This window comes from Cervus canadensis, chromosome 28 (genome assembly GCF_019320065.1).
Source record: "Cervus canadensis isolate Bull #8, Minnesota chromosome 28, ASM1932006v1, whole genome shotgun sequence".
NCBI classification, from domain to species: Eukaryota; Metazoa; Chordata; class Mammalia; order Artiodactyla; family Cervidae; genus Cervus; species Cervus canadensis.
Genome location: NC_057413.1, coordinates 32,674,127 through 32,701,051, shown reverse-complemented (window position 1 = coordinate 32,701,051; position 26,925 = coordinate 32,674,127). Strand labels below are relative to the sequence as shown.

Genomic DNA, 26,925 nt, shown 5'->3' with positions numbered 1-26,925 from the left:
GAGGCAAATAGTTGAGAATCCTTTTATCTAGGAAGGCAATATAATCTTTATTAGACACTTGAGTTGTAACCTCTAGTCTTCTATATTCAGGGTCCATTTATATAATGATGATGATATTATTCTTTTGAAAATAGCTTTTCATTATATATTTTGTCATCACATAATGTTTTTATCACCAGAATCATGATTATAAAATATAGCATTCAATGACTTGCTTTCATTATTTATGTTCAGAAATTCCAATGGTTGAAAGCAGTTTCTTTTTTTTTTTTTCCAAGTAAGTTGCCTAAGCAGAAAAATGGAAACTCAAAGATTTAAGCCGGTAGTTAACTTTCTGAAGAGTGTGAAGCAAAGACCATGTAATTATCCTAAGAATAAAGATTACAGAAATAAATGCTATACTTTTCCAAATGGCATCTGATATAATAAATTTTGGTAAATATAATTAAGTAGAAGGTGTGTTTCTAATTATTTCAAATAGGATAAACTGTTAATAGCACATCAAACCATTTATTTTAACTTTCAGGTGAGGTTTTCAGATATGTAAGCTTTTGGATTTTTTTTTTTCACTTGTGAAAACTTTTAATATTATGATAATTCAAAAGAAACAAACAAAATATCTGAGTAATTAGTGACCATACATGTTTTTTCTTCTCCCAAACTGAGACTAAAACAAAAGGCTGTGAAGTATTTTCTTTGTCATTATCTTCCTGTGTCTATGAAGTTCAGTCCTTTCCAGTGTTTTCCTCATTATCCTTGTCATTATCATTGTTCACCACAGCCACCAGCATCTCAATCCTCTCATTCATCTTCCTCAGATAGTTGTCTCTTTCTCTCACCTCTTCTGTCATCTGGACTCTAAATGCCTTGAAGGCTCTTTCTTAGGCCTCAAACTTTTGTTGAAATTCTTTAAGCTTTTGCCCTAAAAGCTTCTTTTCCCTCTCAGGAGCCTCTCTTTTGACCTGCTCTTCTGTTGAGGCCTTTTCACTTTCTCTCATCTCCTCTGTCATTTCAGCTCTTAATCTCTGGAAGACTCTTTCTTGGTCCTCCAAATTTTGTTGCAGTTCTTCAACCTGTTTTTCAAGAGACTCCTTTTCCCTCTCAGCAGCCTCTCTTTTGATCTGCTCTTCTGCTGAGGCTTTCTTTCTTTCATTCAACTCCTCTGTCATTTTGACTCGTAATACTTCAAAGACTCTTTTTTGGTTCCCTGATTTTTGCTGCAATTATTTAACCTTTTGTGCAAGAGGCTCGTTTTCCCTTTCAGTTGCCTCTCTTTTGGCCTGCTCTTCTTTCTTCATGTTGTGCTCCTCTAGTTTTTCTGGTAACCTCAGTAAGCGTTCCAGCATCTGAATCTTTTCATTCATCTTTCTCAGAAGGTCGTCTTTTTCTCTCATCTCCTTTGTGAGTTTGACTCTAAATCTCTAGAAGGTTCTTTTTTGGTCCTCCAACTTTTGCTCCATTTCTTTAACCTTTAGCTCAAGAAACTTCTTTTCCCACATAGCAGTTTTCCATTGGACCATCATTTCTGCTCCCAGAAGATCTGCTGAGGTCTTTTCTCTTTCTCTTCGCTTCTCTGTCTTTTTAACTCTAAATTCCTCAGAAACCCTTTCTTGGTCCTCTAGCTGTTCCTGCAGCTCTTTAACCTTTTGCTCAAGAAGCTCCTTTTCCCTCTCAGCTGCCTCTCTCTTGGCACGCTCTTCTGCTGAAATCTTTTGTCTGTTTCTTGTTTTCTCTATCATTTTGCCTACAAATTCTTTGAAGTCTTTTTTTTGGTCCTCCACCTTTTGACTTATCACCTTATACTTTTGCTCAAGAAGCTCCTTTCCCCTCTCAGATGGCTCTCCTTCAGGGCATTCTGCTAGGATCTCGGCTGCGTCACAAAGGAGCTCATCTGTCTTCTTGCAGCATTCCCTTAACTCGCCCTTTATCATCCCCAAGATCTCCAACATCTCAAACCTCTCGTTCATCCTTCTCAGAAGGTTTTCTCTTTCTCTCATCTTCTTTGTCGTTTTGAGTCTAACTCCCTTCAAGAAGACACTTTTGTCGCCCTCCATCTTTGACTGTAATTCTTTAACCTTTTGTTCAAGAGCTTCCTTTTCCCTCTCAGTTGCCTCTCCTCTGGCCCACTCTTCTGCTGAGGTCTTCTCTCTTTCTCTTATCTCCTTTCTCATTCTGGCTCTTAATCTCTCCAAAGCTCTCTTTTGGTTCTCCAACTTTCACTGCAGCTCTTTAACCTTTCGCTCAGAAGGGTCCTTTTCCCTCTCACTTGCCTCTCTTTTCATCTGCTCTTCATGTAGCATTCCTCTTGTTCTTCCTTTATCTTTCTTAAGATCTCCAGCATCTCAATTCTCTTGTTCATCCTTCTCAGAAGGTTGTCTCTTTCTCTCATCTCGCCTGTGATTTTGACTCTAAATATCTTGAAGGCTCTTTCTTGGCTCTCTAACACTTGTAGTAGCTCTTTGATCTTTTGCTCAAGAGAATCCTTTTCCCTCTTAGCTGCTTCTCTTTTGTACTGCTTTGCTGCTGAAGTCTTTTCTGTATCATGAAGGATCCCATCTTTATTCATTCAGCTTTCTTCTAATTCTTCTTTTATCTTCTTTTAGCTCTTCTATTTAACTCCAGAAAAGATGACCAACCCAGCATCTTGTTTTAGAAATAATGTTAATTTGGCACCAACTCTATCCAGTGGACTTCCCAGGTGGTGCAGTGGTAAAGAACCTGCCTGCCAATGCAGGAGATGCAAAAGACGTGGCTTTAATCTCTAGGTCGGGAAGATCTCCTGGAGTAGAAAATGGCAACCCACTCCAGTATTTCTGCCTGGAGACCATGGACAGAGAAGCCTGGCGGGCTACAGTCCATGGTGTCACAGAGTCTGACACGACTCAAGCTTTTGGATTTTGTGCTTATTTCGAGCTAGACTTACACTATTGCAAAATAGGTGCATACAATGAATGTGCATTTGTAATTTAAGTTTTATTAAATTTACAATTGTTTTAATGAATATCAAGTTGGACTGTCATATAAATGTACATGGAAAATTTTACATAGTAATGAAATAAAGTAGAAATATGGTAGGGTCTTAAGAAAAATATAACTCTTTAAAGAAACTTGTTTAATTAAAACTGTTAATGTCTAGATGGAGTAGAGCTTCAGTCTTGAAATCATATATTTAAACATATATATTACTTGATCCTGTTTCTTGGGATAATCTTTATCTATTCTTTGGATATGGAAAAGCTTGTGATAGACTCATATCTGCTTCTCAGTAAAATGCAGCTCTGAATTTCTGACCGAGATGTGCTGGCATTTCGGGTCCTATATAATGCTAAATGATGGTGTGAGTGATGGAATACTTTGAAAATTTGCTATTATTTTAAATCCTTCATTTTTTGTGAGTCTTTGCATTTTTAACTTGACTAATAGTGCTCACATTTTGCATTACTTTTTCATGTATACTGTGGAAGATTATGAAAAATAATAGCTCCTAATGATTAATAGTTGTTTGGAATATTATCAAATAACAATGTATGCCTTAGAAAATGTACAGTTTCTATGAATATAATGCCAAATTAAGTTGTTTATGAACAATATGAATTTCATATACTAGAACCTTTTACATAAAAATGAATACTGACAAACACAATCATCTATCAAGTCGACCTACATTTGTTTTTGCTTTTTATACTGTAACAATAAAATTAAATCAACCCTTTGACAAAGGTATTTTATTTCTAAAATGGTGGTTCTCTGTTGTGGGGTAAGGTTATAATCACTCAACCTGAGCTGTATTTGCTGTGTACTGTAAGCGGTGGCGCATGTAGTGTGGTGTGATCCTGTGAACTGTTGAGCGGCACACAACAGTATTTATGGGTTCAAGGTTTACTCTTTTAAAATAAAAAGTGACTTACTCTTTGTATATCATCCGGGCTAGGGTTGCCTTCTCAATTTCCTCCAGGGCTGTGTCTGCCCGTGACACCTGCTGTGCAGACTGACTGTCCATGTGGCAGTGACACCATCCTCCCAATCAAAGAGCAAAGCAGAATTAGGGGAGTGCTTGAGGATATGGCCTTATCCTGATTTTACTACTTGGCCTTTTTTGATAGATTTTGTTTCAGTTAGACTCTAATTCAAGTTAATTTACTGATTTAATTCAGTAAGTCAAAGAATTGAGAGAAGTTTTATTTTGGGGGGCTCTAAAATCACTGCAGATGGTGATTGCAGCCATGAAATTAAAAGATGCTTACTCCTTGGAAGGAAAGTTATGACCAACTTAGATAGCATGTTGAAAAGCAGAGACATTACTTTGCCAACAAAGGTCCATCTGGTCAAGGCTATGGTTTTTCCACTGGTCACGTATGGATGTGAGAGTTGGACTGTGAAGAAAGCTAAGCACCGAAAAATTGATGCTTTTGAACTGTGGTGTTGGAGAAGACTCTTGAGAGTCCCTTGGGCTGCAAGGAGATCCAAGCAGTCCATCCTAAAGGAGATCAGTCCTGGGTGTTCATTGGAAGGACTGATGCTGAAGCTGAAACTCCAGTACTTTGGCCACCTCATGTGAAGAGTTGACTCATTGGAAAAGATGCTGATGCTGGGAGGGATTGGGGTCAGGAGGAGAAGGGGACGACAGAGGATGAGATGGTTGGATGGCATCACCGACTCAATGGACATGAGTTTGAGTAAACTCCAGGAGTTGGTGATGGACAGGGAGGCCTGGCATGCTGTGATTCATGCGGTCACAGAGTTGGACACGACTGAGTGACTGAACTGAACTGAACTGAAGATTTTAAATAATAGAAAACATAAGAGTGCTTTACAAACACATTAAGAATGATTTATCTAGTGTTTTGTGATTAATCACTTAATTTGGAGAAAATGTGATGTGTTACTAAATTATTTTCATGGACTGTTTTTCTTGTTTGTTTTCAATGTTTTTATTTGTAGTAAGGTTAGTAAATAAATAGCCTTTATACATCTATTGTTTACATTTGAAAATGTTGTAGAATCAGAGCCTTTATTTCTTGATAGTCATGTCTCTAAGGAGTCAACATCAGTCAATATGTTACTCTATGATCCTGAGATTTATGTGGAAAATTCCACCTTTAACTTTACCTCTTTCTACCTGAATCCAAAGACATTGTACTTTATAGTCCAATATACATTTAATTTTTTTTTTTTTTAATCTGGATGTTTCTGACTCTTACACATCTTAGAATCAGTATGCAGTCTTTATCAGGTTGTTGGTGGTTGCAACTCATTGTTTTTGTCTGTAAACTTTGCACATGTGAACTTGGTCATGGCTTCTTATGTTGTTTGTAGTGTTTGAAATATGTGTATTGAGTTTAGTTGTTTTTGAAAGTGTCTTCAAAGGTGGCATTATAATTTAGTGTTGGCACGCAAAGTGATTATATATACAGAAAAAGAACAAAACTGAACCTTGGGATATAAATTTGATATTATTGAAGACATACTCATCCTTGAAGATTGGGATTGACATATACACATGAATATATATAAAATAGATAATCAACAAGAACATGCTGTATAGTACAGGGAACTCTACTCAATACTCTGTAATGTCCTCCTACTTGGGAAAAGAATGTAAAGAAGAGTAGATATATGGATATATGATTCATAGGATCTCCATGTTCCTCAGTGGTAACGAATCCGCCTGCCAATGCAGGAGATGTGGGTTTGATCCCTGAGTTAGGAAGATACCCTGGAGGAGGAAATGGAAACCCACTTCAGTATTCTTGTCCATGGGATTATCCCATGTACAGACGGACTTGGCGGGCTACAGTTGATGGGGCTGCAAAGAGCTGGACATGACTAAGCAACTGAGTATATGCAAGCACACATAACTGATTCACTTTGCTGTACAGAAGAAAATATCACAACAGTGTAAATCAGCTGTACCCCAATAAAAATTTTAAAATAATGAAAAAAAAAAGACCAAAATTTCTTGATCTCAATAAACAAGTGCCTTACAGTACCTAGGAAAGTAACATACACAAAATGTCAGATGCTGCGTTTTGTTTTGTTCTGCTTGAAGGATGAGTACTATGTGCACGGGCAGAGTGAGGCATGCAGAGGGTAGGTGGTGCTACTCTACCTGCTGGAAATCTGCTTGTTACTATGGTACCTGTTCCTCCACCTGGGCAACTCAGCTGCTCAGTGACTTTTTTTTTTCCTTTTGTTTGTTTCTTTCTTTTTTTTTTTTTAATCTGCTTATAGGTTTTTTTTAAAATTTTTTTCATTTATTATTATTAGGTGGAGGCTACCAGTAGTTAAATTGTAAATTATTAGTAGTTCATTGTAAAGTATTACAATTTTGTAGTTTTTTTTTTTTTTTTTCCATACATTGACATGAATCAGCCATGGATTTACATGTGCTCCCCATCCAGATCCCCCCTCCTGCCTCCCTCTCCATCCCATCCCTCTGGGTCTTCCTAGTGAACCAGCCCTGAGCACTTGTCTCATGCCTCCAACCTGGGCTGGTGATCTGTTTCACCCTTGATAGTATACTTGTTTCAATGCTGTTCTCTCTGAACATCCCACCCTCGCCTTCTCCCACAGAGTCCCAAAGTCGGTTCTGTACATCTGTGTCTCTTTTTCTGTTTTGCATATAGGGTTATTGTTACCATCTTTTTAAATGCCTTATATATGTGTTAGTATATTGTATTGGTCTTTATCTTTCTGGCTTGCTTCACTCTGTATAATGGGCTCCAGTTTCATCCATCTTATTAGAACCGATTCAAATGAATTCTTTTTAATGGTTGAGTAATATTCCATTGTGTATATGCACCATAGCTTCCTTATCCACTCGTCTGCTGATGGGCATCTAGGTTGCTTCCATGTCCTGGCTATTATAAACAGTGCTGCGATGAACATTGGGGTGCATGTGTCTCTTTCAGATCTGGTTTCCTCGGTTGTGTTATGCCCAGAAGTGGGATTGCATGGGTCAATGGCAGTTCTATTCCAGTTTTTTAAGGATTGCTCCACACTGTTCTCCATAGTGGCCACTGTTACTAGTTTGCCTTCCCACCAACAGTGTAAGAGGGTTCCCTTTTCTCCACACCCTCTCCAGCATTTATTGCTTGTAGACTTTTGGATAGCAGCCATCCTGACTGGTGTGTAGTGGTACCTCATTGAGGTTTTGATTTGCATTTCTCTGATAATGAGTGATGTTGAGTATCTTTTCATGTGTTTCTTAGCCATCTGTATGTCTTCTTCGGAGAAATGTCTGTTTAGTTCTTTGGCCCAGTTTTTGATTGGGTCATTTATTTTTCTGGAATTGAGCTTCAAGAGTTGCTTGTATATTTTTGAGATTAATCCTTTGTCTGTTGCTTCGTTTGCTATTGTTTTCTCCCATTCTGAAGGCTGTCTTTTCACCTTGCTTATAGTTTCCTTTGTTGTGCAAAAACTTTTAAGTTTAATTAGGTCTGATTTGTTTATTTTTGCTTTGATTTCCAATATTCTGGGAAGTGGGTCATAGAGGATCCTGCTGTGATTTATGTCGGAGAGTGTTTTGCCTATGTTCTCCTCTAGGAGTTTTATAGTTTCTGGTCTTACATTTAGATCTTTAATCCATTTTGAATTTACTTTTGTGTATGGTGTTAGAAAGTGTTCTAGTTTCATTCTTTTACAAGTGGTTGACCAGTTTTCTCAGCACCATTTGTTAAAGAGATTGTCTTTTTTCCATTGTATATCCTTGCCTTTTAAAATTACATCTTTTGATGTTGCCTTCAGAATCCTCTGAAAAATATCAGATATTTTATTCAATTAAATTTGCCCCAAGGCCCACTTTTATTTCTCAGCTCTAGTTACTTGCAACTTTTTAAAGCAATGAACTACCAGAAGTGTAAATCAGCCCCCAAATTTGGCCCCTTTTAAGATCAAAGCGGCCATGTTCTCCAGTGCTGCCTTTGAAATCAATTTTTTATGTAAATTGATGCAGAAAATTAAAGTTCCAAAATATGTTCAAAAACACCATGCTTGCTCTGTGTTTCATGTTCATCTGCTTGGTCCCAGAGAGTGGGGCTGCCTCCTGTGTCTGGTGGGAGGCATACTCCACAGGCTGCTACATCCTCCCAGAACACCTGTTTCTTTCTTTGTACTTCCAAAGGTGAAAACTGAAATCCAAAGCCTTGATGAGTGCTGTGTTTTTTTTTTTTTCTTCTAACTTTGTAAGTAATTATCAGAACATTTAAGAATGGTTAATAGAAACCCAACATTACGAACTGTGAAAACTGTGACCACAGAGACAGAATCACACTTACCAGTTTAGAAACAACTCTATTTTTCTAAGCAATGTGATTTTTTAAAAGCTACTCCGTAGCTTACATCTTAAGCTTGTTTTGTCTTTCTCAGAGACAGCTGCGTAGTATCACTTGCTTTTTATTTTTCTAAAAGAAACAGAAAAGAGGATTTCATGGGCTTTGTGATTTCACTTTCATTCATATCAGTTTCCTGATCTCTTGTGAATTTAAATCTTAATTGAGAAGATAATGCCTCTCCTAGGTGAAGTGTTATATTTTTGATGAGAGAAAGAAAATAATGCCAACGTGCTTGTCGAGTGCAGTCTCTTCAATAGAGATGAACTTGCAATAACCCCATTTTCCAGAAAAATTTAGAAATTTGCAGAGATATTCTATCTCAGTTCAGTTCAGTCGCTCAGTCACGTCCGACTCTTTGAGACCGTATGAACCACAGCATGCCAGGCCTCCCTGTCCATCACCAACTCCCGGAGTCCATCCAAACCCACATCCCTTGAGTTGGTGATGCCAACCAACCATCTGATCCTCTGTCATCCCCTTCTCCTCCTGCCCTCAATCTTTTGCAGCATCAGTGTCTTTTCCAGTGAATCAGCACTTCGCATCAGGTGGCCAAGGTACTGGAGTTTCAGCTTCAGCATCAGTCCTTCCAATGAACACCCAGGACTGATCTCCTTTAGGATGGACTGCTTGGATCTCCTTGCAGTCCAAGGGACTCCCAAGAGTCTTCTCCAACACCACAGTTCAAAAGCATCAATGTTTCGGCACTCAGCTTTCTTCACAGTCCAACTCTCAAATCCATACATGACCTCTGGAAAAACCCTAGCCTTGACTAGACAGACCTTTGTTGGCAAAGTAATGTCTCTGCTTTTGAATATGCTGTCTACGTTGGTCATAATTTTCCTTCCAAGGAGTAAGCATCTTTTAATTTCATTGCTGCAATCACCGTCTGCAGCGATTTTGGAGCCCAGAAAAATAAAATCAGCCACTGTTTCCACATCTATCTGCCATGAAGTGATGGGACCAGATACCATGATCTTAGGTTTCTGAGTGTTCAGCTTTAAGCCAACTTTTCCCCTCTCCTCTTTTACTTTCATCAAGAGGCTCTTTAGTTCCTCTTCACTTTCTGCCATAAGGGTGCTGTCATCTGCATATCTGAGGTTCTTGATATTTCTCCCGGCAATCTTGATACCAGCTTGTGCTTCCTCCAGCCCAGCATTTCTCATGATGTACTCTGCATAGAAGTTAAATAAGCAGGGTGACAATACACAGCCTTGACATACTCCTTTTCCCATTTGGAACCAGTCTGTTGTTCCATGTTCAGTTCTAACTGTTGCTTCCTGACCTGCATACAGGTTTCTCAAGAGGCAGGTCAGGTGGTCTGGTATGCCCATCTCTTTCAGAATGTTCCACAGTTTATTCTGATCCACACAGTCAAGGGCTTTGGCATAGTCAATAAAGCAGAAATAGATGTTTTTCTGGAACTCTCTTGTTTTTTCGATGATCCAGCAGATGTTGGCAATTTGATTTCTGGTTCCTCTGCCTTTTCTAAAACCAGCTTGAACATCTGGAAGTTCACGGTTCACGTATTGCTTTGCCAACAAAGGTCTGTCTAGTCAAGGCTAGGGTTTTTCCAGAGGTCATGTATGGATTTGAGAGTTGGACTGTGAAGAAAGCTGAGTGCTGAAACATTGATGCTTTTGAACTGTGGTGCTGGAGAAGACTCTTGAGAGTCCCTTGGACTGCAAGGAGATCCAAGCAGTCCATCCAAAAGGTGATCAGTCTTGGGTGTTCATTGGAAGGACTAATGTTGAAGCTGAAGCTCCAATACTTTGGCCACCTAATGTGAAGTGCTGACTCATTAGAAAAGACGCTGATGCTGGGAAAGATTGAGGGCAGGAAGAGAAGGGGAAGAAAGAGGATGAGTTGGTTGGAGGGCATCATCGTCTCGATGGATATGGGTTTGGATGGAGTCCGGGAGTTTGTGATGGACAGCGAGGCCTGGCGTGCTGTGGTTCATGGGGTCGCAGAGAGTAGGACACGACTGAGCAACTGAAGTGAATAAAAAAAAAGTGTTTGAGTCAGTTTTAATGAGGTGGTTGAAACTGGATCCTATTATACAGAATGTAGTAAGACAGAAAGAAACACCAATATAGTATATTAACGCATATATATGGAATTTAGAAGGACGGTAATAACAAGCCTATTCGCAAGACAGCAAAATAGACATAAATGTATAGAATAGAGTTTTGGACTATATGGGAGAAGGCGAAGTTGGGACGGTATGAGAGAGTACCATTGAAACATGTATGTTACCACATGTGAAATAGATGAACCGTGTAAGTTTGATGCATGAAGAAGGGCACTCAAAACCGATCCTCTGGGACAACCCATAGGGATGGGGTGGGAAGGGAGGTGGCAGGGGATTTCAGGATATTGGGACACATGTACACCCGCGATTGATTTATGTCATTGTATGGCAAAATCACCACAGTATTGTAAAGTAATTAAACTCCAATTAAAATTAATTATTTTTTAAAAAGATATGAAAATAGTCCCTAAATTTTAGGATCAAATCTAACATTTGATAACATAAATTTTCCATTCTTCATGAAATGGACATAGACTTATATAATAAATAAATATTTGAAATCAGTGTGAATGAATCATTTACTCATTAAGTGTTAGAGAGAACCTTAGTGAGGCATATGGGGCAAAAGAAAATGAAGACTAAATCCCTAACCCATGTTATGTACCAGCATAAATCTCAAGTGGGCATAAGATTAAATACAAGAGAAAAAGTATTGGAGCAACTTGTGGGAAATTTATTTTATAATACTTAATTGATGGAAAGCATTTTTAAGGTACATGGAAAACAGATGAAGCCATGATTAAATAACTAAAATATTTTACACCAGAGAACTAAAACTTCTGCATAAGCAAAAATAATGATGATGGTTCCCACAAAATAAAAAGTCACAATTAGAATACCTAATTGGATCAGTATTTGAGAAAAAATTTGAAACATGTGGCAGAACATTAATTTTATTTATATGTAATGGTCTCACTTTGAAATATAATTGCTTTACAATGTTGTGTTAGTTTCTGCTGGACAGCACTGTGATTCAGCCATATGTAGAGACATATCCCCACTTATTCTAAATTCAACAAGAGTTGTCACACATGTAACAACTGTTTAAAGCAAATAGAAAAAACCCTGTACCTCACTAATCAGAAAAATTAATATAAATTTAAAATGCTTCTGTTTTCTGGACTGATTTAAAAGAAAAAAAAAACCAAAAAACAAGTTTAATTCTAACTAATAGTGGTATTGAAATGGAGCAGGACCCATTGGTCCTTGCCCTGCCCATTTGATCCCTACCTGTCTTTTGTCCGTGGGAAACTTTAGTCAAAGAATAAGTTTAATCGGAGAGATCACAACATGTGAAAACAAAGGAAATCAGTCAAAGGAGACCAAATAATAGTAATGTTATCATTAAGCACAGTCAAGGATCTTTAGTTTCTTCTCTGGGACTGTAGATAATATTCTGAGCCATATCCTGTTATCTGTCTTATAGATACTGAAACCCCAGGGTGAAGAAGCTAACTACATGGTCTTAAGACTGTATCCAGGACATGAGCTTCCAAATTCTGAGACTTGATTGCAAAGAAATGGGAGCAAATGTACCCTGGAAGGGAAGATTAACTGTACCTAAAATAACTGAGATGATGCTGGTCAGACCATTGATGACCAATTTGAAAATAGCTGTTAGAGATGAATGTGCTGTTTCTGCATGTAGTGACCCATTCCTACCTGTATATAAAAGCTCTCAACCCCTGCTTGTCAGAGTTCGGGGGAGTCAGCCATGGGGCTGTTGCTGGCATCTGAAATAAAGGAAAGTTTCCTTTCCAACAACCTGATCTTTTATAAGGCTTTTGAGCAGCAAGCAGCCTGATCCCACACTCCTTTCTATAACAGTATTAGAGTATGGGGAGGGAAGTTCAGTTCAGTTCAGTTCAGTCACTCAGTCGTGTCTGACTCTTTGCGACTCTATGGATTGCAGCACGCCAGGCCTCCCTGTCCATCACCAACTCCCGGAGTTTACTCAAACTCATGTCCATTGAGTCGGTGATGCCATCCAACCATCTCATGCTCTGTCATCCCCTTCTCCTCCTGCCTTCAATCATTCCCAGCATCAGGGTCTTTTCAAATGAGTCAGGTCTTCGCATCAGGTGGCCAAAATATTGGAGTTTCAGCTTCAGCATCAGTCCTTCCAATGAATATTCAGGACTGATCACCTTTTGGATGGACTGGTTGTATCTCCTTGCAGTCCAAGTGACTCTCAAGAGTCTTCTCCAACACCAGAGTTCAAAACCATCAATTCTTTGGCGCTCAGCTTTCTTTATAGTCCAACTCTCACATCCATACATGACTACTGGGAAAACTAGAGCTTTGACTAGATGGACCTTTATTGGCAAAGTAATGTTTCTGCTTTTTAATATGCTGTAAAGGTTGGTCATCACTTTCCTTCCAAGGAGTAAGCATGTTTAAATTTCATGGCTCTAGTCACCATCTGCAGTGATATTGGAGCCCCCGAAAATAAAATCTTTCACTGTTTCCATTGTTTCCCGATCTATTTGCCATCAAATGATGGGACCACATGCCACGATCTTATTTTTCTGAATATTGAGTTTTAAGTCAACTTTTCCAGTCTCCTCTTTCACTTTCATCAAGAGGCTCTTTATTTGTTGCTTCCTGACCTGTGTACAGTTTTCACAGGAGGCCAGTGAGGTGGTGGAAATGCAACCATTTTATGGAGCACTTTTGCAAAATCAATGAAAATCACAAAGCCACAGACTTTGGGGTCAGTTGAATAGCGATTTATTTTAGAATTAATATATTTGTATAGATATGTGTTTTTTTTCTTTTTTTCATTTATTTTTATTAGTTGGAGGCTAATTACTTTACAATATTGTAGTGGTTTTTGCCTCTGAAGTAATACAGAGTGAAGATATGTGTTTTAAGGAAACAGTGATAGACTTTATTTTCTTGGGCTCCAAAATCACTGCAGATGGTGACTGCAGCCTTGAAATTAAGAGACACTTCCTCCTTGGAAGAAGAGCTATAATCAACCTAGACAGCATATTAAAAAGTAGAGACATTACTTTGTCAGCAATGTTCCATCTAGTCAAAGCTATGGTTTTTCCAGTAGTCTGGTATGGATGTGAGCATTGGACCATAAAGAAAGCTGTGAAAGTAAAAGTGAAAGTCGCTCAGTCATGTCCAATTCTTTGCAAACATCGGCTATATATACCATGGACTGTACAGTCCATGTTGAACTTTAAGCCAACTTTTAATTTCATGCTTAAAGCTCAACATTCAGAAAACTATGATCATGGCATCTGGTTCCATCACTTCATGGGTTATAGATGGGGAAACAGTAGAAAGAGTCAGACTTTATTTTTTTGGGCTCCAAAATCACTGCAGATGGTGATTGCAGCCATGAAATTGAAAGACGCTTACTCCTTGGAAGGAAAGTTAAGACCAACCTAGATAGTATGTTGAAAAGCAGAGACATTACTTTGCCAACTTAGGTCCATCTAGTCAAGGCTATGGTTTTTCTGGTGGTCATGTATGGATGTGAGGGTTGGACTATAAAGAAAGCTGAGCACCAAAAAATTGATGCTTTTGAACTGTGGTGTTGGAGAAGACTCTTGAGAGTCCCTTGGACTGCAAGGAGATCCAATCTGTCCATCCTAAAGGAGATCAGTCCTGGGTGTTCATTGGAAGGACTGATGCTGAAGCTAAAACTCCAATACTTCGGCCACCTCATGCGAAGAGTTGACTCATTGGAAACGACGCTGATGCTGGGAGGGGTTGGGGGCAGGAGGAGAAGGGGACGACAGAGGATGAAATGGCTGGATGGCATCACCGACTCTATGGACATGAGTTTGTGTAAACTTTGGGAGTTGGTGATGGACAGGGAGGCCTGGCATCCTGCGATTCATGCAGTGGCAAAGATACAGCCCATGGTACTCACTAGGCCAGAATACTAGAGTGGATAGCCACTTACTTCTCCAGGGAATCTTCCCAACCCAGGGTTCAAACCCAGGTCAACTGCACTGCAGGTGGATCCTTTACCAGCTGAGCCATAAGGAAAGCTTGAAAGTGAAGTCGCTCAGTTGTGTCTGACTCTTTGCGACCTCATGGACTGTAGCCTACCAGGTTCCTCAGTCCATGGAATTTCCCAGGCAAGAGTACTGGAGTGGGTTGCCATTTCCTTCTCCAGGGGATCTTCCCAACCCAGGAATTGAACCCAGGTCTCCCACACTGTGGACAGACGCTTTTCCGTCCGAGCCACCAGGGAAACCCTAAAGCACCAAATAATTGATGCTTTTGAGCTGTGGTGTTGGAGAGAACTCTTGAGAGTGCCTTGGACTGCAAGGAGATCAAATCGGTCAATCCTAAAGGATATCAGTTCTGAATATTTATTGGAAGGACTGATGCTGAAGCTGAAGCTCCAATTCTTTGGCCTCTTGATGCAAAAACTGACTTTACCTCTTTCTATTGTGTTTTTCTATTCCTACACTGTAAGTGACATCCTAAAATACCCATTATAAAATTTGACAACAAACATGACTCATCAAAATCTAGTATGAATTGGAAAAAAAAAAAAAAAACAAATGAAAATACTGATTTCATTAAATAAATCATACACTCCTTTTTCTGGTTCTTGAGTAGAAGTAGTTATTATGTGAATTGCACAGCATAAAACTGAAGTTCAGGTGACCAACTAAAGCATTATGAACTAGTCCTTCAATATGGGACCTCACACATATGGAATTAAAGTTTTTGCATATAACCATTGTGTTATCAAACACTCAGCAAAGCACAATGAAAGGTTTTATCGTCTGAAGAATACTGGTTGAGTTCTGAAGAGACAAAGTATTTAAGGAATTTTCCTAAAGCCACTCAGTATGTTAAAAATAGTGTTAAAGTTGGAGCTCAGTTGCACTGGCTACAGAGCCTGTCTTCTTTGCATTAAATCATTGTTGTGTTTCATTTTATTTTATTGGAAGAGGCATTGAGATAATTTTCGACACAGCTAGGATTGCAAAGTTTCACAGATGGAAAAGCAGATGTCTTTCTCCTCTAGTGTTAAGTGAGGCAGAAATGATAGACTCATTAGTTGGAGTGTATCTCACAGTTGCTATGGTCTAATCTTCTACTCCATTTAGAAATCATTTTGACAATATCTGTGATACTGATTAACATGTCTACTAATACCTCTAGTAATTGAAAGTTCACTACATATGAAACTTTTATAACTAATAATGTGTAGACATTGCTGTTCAATTTCTTTTTCTCATTGAAAGATGATCTTTATGCCTGAAAGCTGCTCTTCGACTTCTGTGTCTCTGAAGAACTCACTTGAAACACTTGAACCATGGTCTTGCATAAACTATCATTGACACATGGTTTTCATTTGGTTTTGGGGCACACCATTTATTTTTATCTCCTGTTACAATAGAGGTTCCATTTCTCAGTCTCCTCTGCTGGTCTGTGCTCTTCCAGACAGTTTGACAATATTGAGTCCCCAGGACTGTCCATGATGCTATGCCCTGTCTAGATGCACACACCTTCCATCCCCTGTGCATGGTTTTATCTGGGCTTGGCTTTATATGGCTGACGGTTCAGCCAAGACCGCTCTGCAAGGCTTCCATGTGGAGCTTCCTCCTGGTCACCAGCGCGTGGCTGTCTGGACAGTCCAGACTCAGCTGGCGTTCGTCCTGCCCACATGCCCTTTGCCTGTCTGTCACCTAGCTGTCTCAGCTGTTGGCTGTACTGTCCTTTTACCTCATTAGGTAAGGAACTGTGGACTCCTCCTTGACACCTCTGTCTCCCACACACCCCATCCCACCTGCCAAGAATGTCCGGTCATTTTATCCTCAATGTGCATCAAGAGTCAAAGATCTCTAACCCCTCCTGTTACTACTGTTCTGGCCGGGGCTCCGTCTCCTCTTGCCTGGATTGCTGTGACGGCCTCCTGGCTGGTGCTTCTCCTCACGCCTTCCTCTCTTCCCCACCCAGGCCTCATAGGCCCTTTACCCTTCTCTCTCTCTCTCTCTTTTTTCTTTTTCATAACATCGATCTCCTAGTGTATTTTGTAACCATTTTATTTGTTATTTTCATGGTTTCTTCACACTAGAATGTCAACTGCAAAATGCCAAGTCTTGTTGTCTTTCTCAACCAGTCGTGTGTCCTAGTCACCTAGAAGTATGCCTGGCCTCCAGTTACATGGCTAATAATGAAAGGTTGTTGCTGAACGATAAGACGCGGGATTCTTGGCCTCCGGAGGAGACGAATTCAATCCGGGGCCAGAGACGAGGCTGGATTGCTCAGAGCTTTTGTGTAATAAAGTTTTATTAAAGTATAAAGGGGATAGAGAAAGCTTGTGACATAGGCTTTAGAAGGGGGCAAAAGAGTACCCTCCTGCTAGTCTTCAGCTGTACGTTATATAGTCACTCACAGTCTGTTAATGAAAAGAAAGGAATGTCATAAAATTTAGAATGGCACCAGATAATTCATCTCCGGCCATAAATGATTGACTTGAATCTTGTAGAAGGGCAGTTTACCAAACAAATAGTTTCGTTTACATAGATTAGGGGAACAATATCTGAGTAAGTAGGTTTGGCCATTTGGTGGAACCAACTTGAAGACAGTCTGGGGTACATTAACGTAGCTTAAGACAAACATTTCCATAAGATAAAGAAATGTATTGGTTAACTCAAGGTTTGAGAATAGTTAGCTTCAGGTGAAACCAGGTGTCATGGCAACACAGCATTTTAAGAGAAACCTCCTTTTAAATTTGTATAGAGAAGAAAAAAAATATCGCTGGTTTGTTTCCTCCTGCCGCTTAAGAGAGATAAAAATGTCTGGCACTTGCAGCCTATTTCCTCCGTTTGGAGACCCCTGGCCTTCCTGCCTGTTACCCTCTCATGCTCCCCTTTTCTTTTAGGAGAATTATGTTGCCTAGGGAAAAGGGGCATCATTCTCATTCCATAACTGCTCTGAGCTGACAAGGGGCGTTGTCCCTAAATTGGTGAGGCAACATATTCTCCTAATCCTCATAGTGAGGATGTTTGATCCGGGGCCCCAAATAGTAGTCGGAAGAAGCTGCAGTGATAGCAGGAGTTTGAGCAACCATTTGTAACTTAAAGCTTCATGCAACTAGAAACAAATCCAGTTACACACTTACAGATGCAGGGAGCAAACAGCAAAAACAAAACAATCAGAATTATTGTAATTAAGATAGCTTTCCACCATGGGGAACTAGTTAACGTCTCCCAAAGTGAGGCAATTGAGGCTTCAGGAGTATCCATGGCCCCAATCATCTTGTTCATGTGTTTAGTAAAATGAGTAACATTAGTGCTCATATCAGGTATATATGTGCAGCATTGAGTATGAAGGATGGCACAAGTTCCTCCTTGTGCAGCTGTCAGAATATCTAAAGCCAATCTGTTTTGTAAACCTACCTTTCTAATCTGTGCTTGTTCAGCATTAAGAGCTGAAATCGCTTTTTGAGAATCTTGTAATGCCTGTTGAGTAAAATTAGTCAAAGCATCCACTCATAGCATAACATCTGTAGTTCCCAAAGAGGGGACAAACACTGTAGCCAAATAATCATACCAGTGAAATACAGACCTTGCCCACCGAGTTTTAAGGTGGGGTAAATTAGCAGGCTTCTCTGGAAGCTCTGAAAATATAAAGCCGTGAGTAAAGGCTAGACCCAGGGCGCATCTCCCTATCCAGCCAGGGGGAAGCCAAGCCCATAGGTAAGAGCCACATATCCAATAAGTCCCGTTTTGAGCAAGCCAGCGTGACTGAGATATCCAGTCTCAATTAGTGCCTGGCCAGACAAAGGGAGATCCTGAACTGGGATTGGAAAACACGGGAATGATTACGTTACATATTTCCTGAGGCAAAAATCCCAATTGTTTCCAACCATTGTAATTAAGTTGTTGGCTAACTTTTGGGGATGACTCTGTTTGTTCCTAGCATATAGGGGCAGTAGATATTAGACGTCCTTTTTCAGGAGTTAGCCATATAACCTCATCCCGTATTTGATAAACGTCAGGTAAAAAACCATCAGATCTAGAAGTATTTGTCTTATATGCAGCAAAATAGTCATTAAACCGAGAATGTATAATCAAAATTAAAAGTCACGTTATGTCCATAGTTAAAGTACAAAGTGTTGCACCAGTCCATTTTAGGGTTGTTAGATGTCATCAGACGAAGAAGAGGCATCACATGTGATTGTTGTCAAAGGTATTCGTAGACTTGGAGAAGATCTTTTCCTTGAAGTGGAGATGTCCACCACGGGAAGACTTCCATTGATGAAGTGGGGAGTGCTCCGCAGACCCAGCAGTTAGACCGATTGTGGAATGCAGCGTAGGAGTGAGCCCAGGACAGGAAGGCATTGTCTTGAGGATCAAAGGGCAGACCCAGGATTTTTGGAGTCAGCAGAAGTAGGCTCACATAGATTATCAGGCCCATCTGAAACATACAAAGTCAGAGCATAGAAAGTAAAAACATAAAATGTCATCACTTAGTTCTGGTCAGGGTGCCACCTCTTGTGATGTGTGATGTACCCGCGAATCAATTCCTGGCACTTTGACAGCTGTGGGAGAAGAAAGATTAACCTGGTAAGGGCCTTCCCAGAGGGGCTTGAGGGATGGGCCCCCAGACCCCAATGTTTTTATGAGGACCTCGGTTCCTGGCTCAAATAGAGGCTTGCTGGATTCAGAGGCTGGGTCAGGAGTCATCTCCAGGAGTTCTGTTAATGCCTGTTGAAAAGCTGAGAGCTGAGTTACATAATTAGTTAACTCCAAGGCTTCAGGATCTATAACAATGTCTGTGCGTAAGAAAGGCCTTCCATAAATACATTCAAAGGGGGACAGCCCCTCCTTTTGGGGGGCAGTTCGAGCCCTCATTAAAGCTATGGGTAGGACTTTAATCCAGCTGTCCTGCGTTTCTTGAGTTAATTTGCGCAGATGTCTTTTGATAATGTCATTAGCTTTTTCAACCTTTCCTGAGGATTGAGGTCTCCAGGAACAGTGTAAGTGATACTCTATTCCTAGAGCTTTAGACACCACCTGAGTTACAGCAGCTTTAAAGGCGGAGCCACTGTCACTCTGAAGGCTCCGTGGCAGCCCAAACCTGGGGATAATTTCATGGGTTAAAATCTTTATAACCTCCTTAGCTTGTTTATTACGACAGGGGAAAGCCTCAATCCATCCAGTAAAAGTATCCACCCAAACTTGTAAGCAAGAATATCCATTAGCTTTTGGCATATGAGTAAAATCAATTTCCCAGTCCTCTCCAGGATACTTTCCCTTTCGTTGTAATCCAGATTTTGCTAGCTCTTCAGTCTTTGGGTTATTTTTCTAACAAACCTCACACCGTTTGATAATGTTCTTTAGAGTTTTCATTACATTTTTACCTTCAAACAAACGAGAGGGCATCTGGTAAGTACTTTCTACACCCAAATGAAAACTCTGATGTAAACCCTTAAGAATTTTCCACTGAGCATTTTCAGGAATTATTAATCGTCCATCTTCGGACTGTAACCATCCTTTATCAGTAATCTTTGCTCCTCTTTTCTCATATCTTTCTAATTCTTCCTCAGTATATTGTGGTTTTTCCTGTTCCACAGGATCTGTCCAGATCAAAGGCCTCTGTAGGGAGGGGGTTTCGTAAAGTGCCGCTTTTTTGGCTTGAGAGTCAGCTAACAGGTTACCTGCAGCTACTTTACTCCCATCCCTGCTGTGCCCTTTGCAATGCATAACCACTGCTTCTTTAGGACAATAGATAGCAGTTAAAAGTCTCTCGATCTCTCTGAAATGCTTAATAGGTTCTCTTGTTGCTGTTTTAAACTGTCTTTCTTTCCATATTGCAGCATGAGCATGTAAAGTCAAATAAGCATACTTAGAATCAGTGTAGATATTTACTCACTGCCCTTTGCTTAACTCTAGAGCTCCGGTCAGAGCCACAAGCTCCGATAACTGGGCACTGGTTCCCTGGGGGAGAGAGTTTGCTTCTAAAACCTGTTCAGCAGTCACCATGGCATAGCCTGCTTTATGCTTTCCATCCCGAACAAAAGAACTGCCATCTGTAAATATTTCTGTGTCAGGATTGTCTAATGGTGATCCATTAGATCCTCCCGAGCTGCATAGTTTAAAGTTAGGAATTGGGAACAATCATGATCAGGTGTTTCATTTTCCTTCTCAGGAAGGAAAGTGGCAAGATTTAAATTTCCACAAACTTTAAGCTTAGTTACTGGTCCTTCTAACAACAATGACTGATATTTAAGAAGTCTACTGTCTGTCATCCAAATATTAACCTTAGAATTTAAGATTCCACTCACATCATGAGAAGTCAGTACAGTAAGGTTTCATCCATTAATTATTTTTAAAGCTTCAAGTGCTAATAAAGGCGTGGCCCCAATTACTCTTAGGCAGTGAGGCCACCCACATGCAATTACATCTAATTCTTTGCTTAGATAAGCAATAGGTTGCTGGTGAGGTCCTCGGGGTTGTGTCAAAACTCCCAAGGCCATACCTTTTCTTTCAGTGACAAGTTAAGTTCTGATCCTGTGGGCAAACTCAAAGCGGGAACTTGCAGGAGAACAGTCTGAAGAACCTTAAAAGCCTTTTGAGTATCTGGAGACCAAATCAGTCTGTTGATTTCGGCCTGCTGAGTTTCAGCTATAAGTTTATATAAAGGCCGGGCAAGTTCCTCATAGCCCGGAATCCAAATATGACAGTAGCCTGTGATTCCCCAAAATTCTCTCAATTGTCTTAAAGTAATAGGTAAGGGATGATTTAGTATAGGTTTAATTCTCTCAGGGCCTATGGCCCTAGTCCCTTCGGATATGATTAGGCCTAGATATCTAACAGATTGTTGAAAAAGCTGAGCCTTTTCTCTTGATGCCTTGTAATCGCAGCCTGCCAGAAAGTTTAAGAAATCTTTTGAGGCTTGTGAACAAGCTTCCTCTGTCTCATCACAGAGCCAAATATCATCTACATATTGTAACACTACCGCTTCAGAGCTATTAAAGTTTTATAGATTCCGTGACAAACTGCCCAAACAAGTGAGGACTGTCACGAAATCCCTGGGGCAAAACTGTCCAGGTTAACCGAGAAGATGTCTGCGTGGGGTCTTCAAAGGCAAACAGAAATTGACTTTCCTCCGCCAAAGGCACTGAATAGAAGACATCTTTTAAATCAATTACTGAAAAATATTTGGCTCCTTCAGGAATTTCAGACAATAGAGTATAAGGATTAGGCACCATGGGGTGTAAAGGAACCACAGCCTCATTTATTATTTGTAAATCTTGAACTAGTCTCCATTTACCATTTGATTTCTTTATACCCAAAATAGGAGTGTTGCATGGACTGTTACAGGGAACTAATAGTCCCTGTTCCTTTAAATTCTCAATGATGGGTTTTAATCCTTCCCTAGCCTCAGGTTTCAGTGGATACTGCTTCTTATGTGGGAATAAGTGCGGGTCTTTGAGCTTGACAACCACAGGAATAGCATTTTGTGCTCAACTCACAGATTTTCCATCAGCCCATAGGGAGAGAAAGGGAGGGCTCCATATGCATGAAAACAGAGGCATGGACCCCAAAAGGGGTGAGGGTGATTCTGGCACGATAAGAAACTCGTGTGAAAATAGCACAGAATCCCAGTTGCAAGATAGAGAATAACTGAAATAATACCTTTTGGCTCGTCCAGACAGTCCCATTACGGAAGCGGATCGGGAAGAAAGTGGGCCAGGGGCTTCAGTAAGCACGAAGTTGCCCCAGTATCTAAAAGGAAATTGACGGATTGGCCTCCCACTGTTATCAATGCCTGGGGTTCCTCAGGTGTAATTAGGATGGAAGCTTGTGTGGGGACCCCCGGGCACCTTCCCTCCTGATGGTCTTGAGAGTCAGACCCCTGAGACCTACGCCTCTGGGGGCAGTCTCTCCTCCAGTGTGGTCCCTTGGAGACAGGAAATGGAGCCAGGGGTGGCTTAGATGCCTGAGGACAATCCCACTTGAGATGCCCCTCCTTTCCACAGTAATAGCAAGCCCATCCCTTTTCATCTGGGTCCCTCTGGGCAGTTTTCTCTGGCTGTTTAAGAACGGTTTTCATAGCCATTGCGAGGGCTTCCGCCTTTTCCTTCATCTTTCTCTGCCTTTCTTTCTTTTCCTCATATTCCCTACCATAATAGACTGTCTGAGCCAGTTGTAGCAGATTATCTAAAGACTGATTTGGTCCATACGCCCGTTTTGATAACTTACGGTGAATATCTGGAGCCTACTGAGTGAGAAATCTATCCTTTAAGATCACTTTTCCCTCCTTGCTTTCGGGATCAATCTCAGTGAATCTGCGAAGGGCTTCTCTCAGTCTATCTAGGAATTTACCAGGAGCTTCCTTCTCCTCCTGTTCTATGTCTGCCAGTTTGCCATAGTTTAAAGGCTTAGAACGCGCCTGCCTGAGTCCTTCAAGAATACATCTGACAAAATGACTCTGATCCCATCTTCCTTTAGCAGTGTTATAGTCCCAGTCTGGTTCTGTAGCTGGGACCGCCTGACTCCCAGTGGGGAGGGCAGTTATCTCGTCCCCCTCTTTCCTACTGATTCATTACCAGGCCATTCATCTCCATAAGCAACCGCTTTTCCCAAAACTCGAGCTTTTGAGTCGGGAGTCAGCGTTTGTCCTAAGATATACATCACATCCTTCCAAGGATGTAGAGTAACATAATGCAGAGTAACACCTTTAAAAGCTCTAATATATTTTTCTGGGTCCTCTAAATAGTCTCCCAGATCCTCCTTAATTCTTTGTATTTCTTGATAAGAAAAAGGCTTATTAACTCTCAGAGACTGATAATTTCTCCCGGTGGGTACTTCATGAAGAGGCAACAGCTTGAGTGGCTGTCCCTCAGTCTCTCTGGCTGCTCTGCGCATATCCCAGGGATAGATTGGAGAAACCTGCTTTTCTTTATCTCTTTGCCTCCTGTCCTCCATCTCATCTCTTACTTCTGTGGTCTGAGTTTCTACTGAAACCAGAGTAGTCTGAAGTCGTACTGAGACAGGAGTTGTTTGGACCTCTACGTGAGCAGTTCAAATCTCAGTTTGTGTTTCCACTGAGACCAAAGCAGTTTGAACCTCAGCTTGGAGCCCCGGATACGGGGGCAAAGTAGGAGGACAGGGGGGAGCTGAAGGTTTCACAACCAAATCTACACCCTTAGGACATAAGTCTGGCATATTTCACAGAGAGAAAAAGGGCAACACATATGCTACTTCTACCCATTTCCCTTGTTTTTTACAGAACCGGTCTAACTGTAAAACAGTATTATACTTAAGAGACCCTCCAACTGGCCACCGTTCACCGTCCTCCAGTGGATACTGTGGCCATGCAGTATCACATAGGAAGACCAGGTGTGTCTTCTTTAAGCCCTGGGGATCAAATCTATCCCAGTTTTTCAGGATACTATTCAAAGGAGTGAGGCTGGAATTGTTAGCTCCCATCTGTAAGACAGAAAAAAGCGACCAGCGCCATTTTTTCTCCCGGAGGCTCCCTCCCTGCTCTAGATGGGGATGTAGACAGACTTTACACCAAAAGCTTTTCCTTCCTGGTCAGACTTAGTCTGTCCCTTACCGACACAGGAGTCACACTCATCCCTCCCGGTTCTACCACCGAGACGGGGTGGGGATGGATGCACCAGGGGTAGACCTGATGGCATCCCTGACTGACGTCCAGCCCTTCACCTCGCTTGCCTCTGATGCCACCCGGAGTGCAATCAGAGCATTTGCTGAGTCAATGTAATTACACAGCTTCTTCTCTTAAGACACTCTTGCTGAAGGAAATCAATTATTGTAGAGTTATCCAGAAAAAGATCTCTGTGTTCTTAGCACCTGCCTCTTATTAAAGAATTTGCAGGGCACCTATTGCAGTCATCACAGTGACATCACAGATCCTCTGGGAGAGACACTGCATCACTGTTCTCATTCCAGCCTCAGTGCTAGTCTTAGCAGAGAGTTCAGATATAAGAAGAAAGTAATCATAGTGAAAATTTTACTCAATTATGATGCCTAGATAGTCAGTTACTTTGCTTTACCAAATTTTCTAATTAAAATCAAGTTAAACGTTTAACTCAAATTACTTTCAAGTCATCTCTGAATATCGTGTTTTATTAATTATACATTTTCACTAAGTACAGTATATTAAACATTATTTGACCTTTTACAAAAGAGCCTATAAGGCCTCCACATCATTGGTATAAATATTAATTCCAGTTTATTCACTGTCACTAAGGATACATGTATTAGATCTATATAGTAGTCACTTGGTATTCAACTCATAAGTGTAAAATTATAAAAGATGCTTTTGCTAGTCTTAGGAAGTCTTGTAGTAGATATAAACAGATGTTCTAACATGGCTTTATACTAGGATGAATCCAGAAGCTTTGGGACTGTGTTAAATAGTCTTTAACATTTTGTTTGTTAGATTTTAGAGGCTAAGGCATGAAAATAAGACAAAGATATAGAAAAGCTAAAGTAGTATTTGAAAAACAGCAGAGAAGAGAAAGAGAGCTTGATATCATTTGGGGTGTAGGGTTAAGAGGTGCAGAATGTAGTCAGGATGATCATCTTACTCTCAAGTCCTCTCAAAAGAGAAACCTTCATTTATATGGTTGTTTTTGCATTGTGATAATTTTCAGACCAGGCTTCTTTTGTAGAGTTTCTCTGTTTTTGGAAAGAAATCTATAAGGATATATTAAAATGTAGATCTTCTTGAGATGCTAAAGATTTTCTGTGAAGAGACAGTATAATATAATGTGAAAATAGTAGAATTTTGACCCAGAGACACGTAAGTATGAGTCACAGTTCTACTTTTTCCCAACTATGACCATGGAAATTTCCATTGACATTTTCATCACCCCAGTTTTTCAGGTGCAACCTGAATGTAATCATGTGCTCATCAGGAACATGTGAGAATAACTGTTCATACTTGGCATAGTGTCAGCATACCATGAAAGCTTGCACAGGTATAACCCCTGAGTAAATGTTGTCGTCTTCTTTTTTATTTTTTTCACTTAATAATCTTCTTTTTGATGGGGAAGCACCTATTCTTTGCCTGTGTATATGTGTTAAAACAAATCATTGGAATTATTTCCCTGAGAGTACTATAGCTTCATTCCTGAAAGGGAGAACAATTAATGCATTAATAAAAATAGAGATAAAATGACTAAAATGGGATTCCAATTATATTGACCATAATAAAAATTTTTCTTTATTGACTGTTTACTATGTACCAAGTAATATTTTCTATGACTTATATCATTACTTGATTTATTCCACTTAATATTCTGTGGAATTTGGACTATAACAGAGAAGGAATTGTAGGCATAGGTAAAATTAAATTATTTACATAGGCATTTAATAATGAGCCGATATGAAGGAAAGGAGAAAACTTAGGCATGAAAATTATCTTCACTACAATGTTTATTTACAAGGTAAATTTCATACTTGTTTATTTAAATATAATTCTAAAACGTTCTTAATGTATACCCTCCTCCTTGTTCAGTGTTTGGAATTTGAGATTGAAATTTGTGAAATGTCATAAATTGAAAAATGAATATTATGCATGGAATATTAAATTATGAAATGAATGTTTAAATAATAATACTATTATTATATTTTAATATTAGATTTTTGACTCATAGTTACATACTGCATTGTGTTAAGACATGTGAGTACATCCCTGACAGTATATTTCGTTTACTTCCTGTGTTGCCATCTGAAGACCCATCCCTTGAGAAGTAGGAATTAATGCTGTTGCTGGTCTACTTTTAATTTCCTATACTGGATCTAATTATTTTAGCTGAGAGTGAAACTGGATGTTTGTTCATGGTACCAAGACTGTGCAGCAAGTATTGGAGCCTCAGAGAATTCTTCATCATCACTTTTGCTTCATTGGTATGATAGGCTATGTAATATGAAATTAGAAATTGTAGCCCATGTTGGGCTCAGCTTCCCTAATTTGTATTTTCTTCTTTTAGAGTAAGATATTATATTTAACTGAATGGAAAAATTATTAATTTCATGGTGCCATATAAAACTGAAAGATCAACATTTGGAAGAGTAACTCTCACTGCCAAAGAAAACTGATAATATTTTTTGCTTTGCTTTTTGACTTAAGAGATAGAATCTAGCAAAATGCTTAGAAGAGCATTTCCATTTCCACACTCTGATTTATTGCTGTTCATATAGAATACTAACATTAGATCAAAATGGGATTTATATTTTAAGATCAAGTTTTAATGAGGAAAATTTAATTTACAAAGTGGCCAATTACCATCTGAATTTTCATCAAGTTCAAAACATTCACAAATTTATGAAAACTTTTGGAAGTTTTGTTTATCCTTTGGGTGTCTTTTAATTTCATGACTGTAGTCACCAAGGTCTTGAAATAGTTTTTGATGTCACAGTTTCATATTAATCATGCAGTTGACTTTATTATCAACATTTGTTCATCTACCCCATTTTTTAATCTTGCTTTAGGTCAGTCTGAGTCTGCTGAACTAGTTAAATATTTTAGTGT

At 39.8% G+C, this 26,925-nt stretch overlaps 1 protein-coding gene across 15 annotated transcripts in view; it reads left to right on the top strand.

The window, feature by feature from the left end:
• KHDRBS2 (KH RNA binding domain containing, signal transduction associated 2) overlaps window positions 1-26,925 on the top strand; it is a 714,887-nt gene that overhangs the window by 165,155 nt on the left and 522,807 nt on the right. The gene's annotated exons all lie outside the window — the stretch shown is intronic.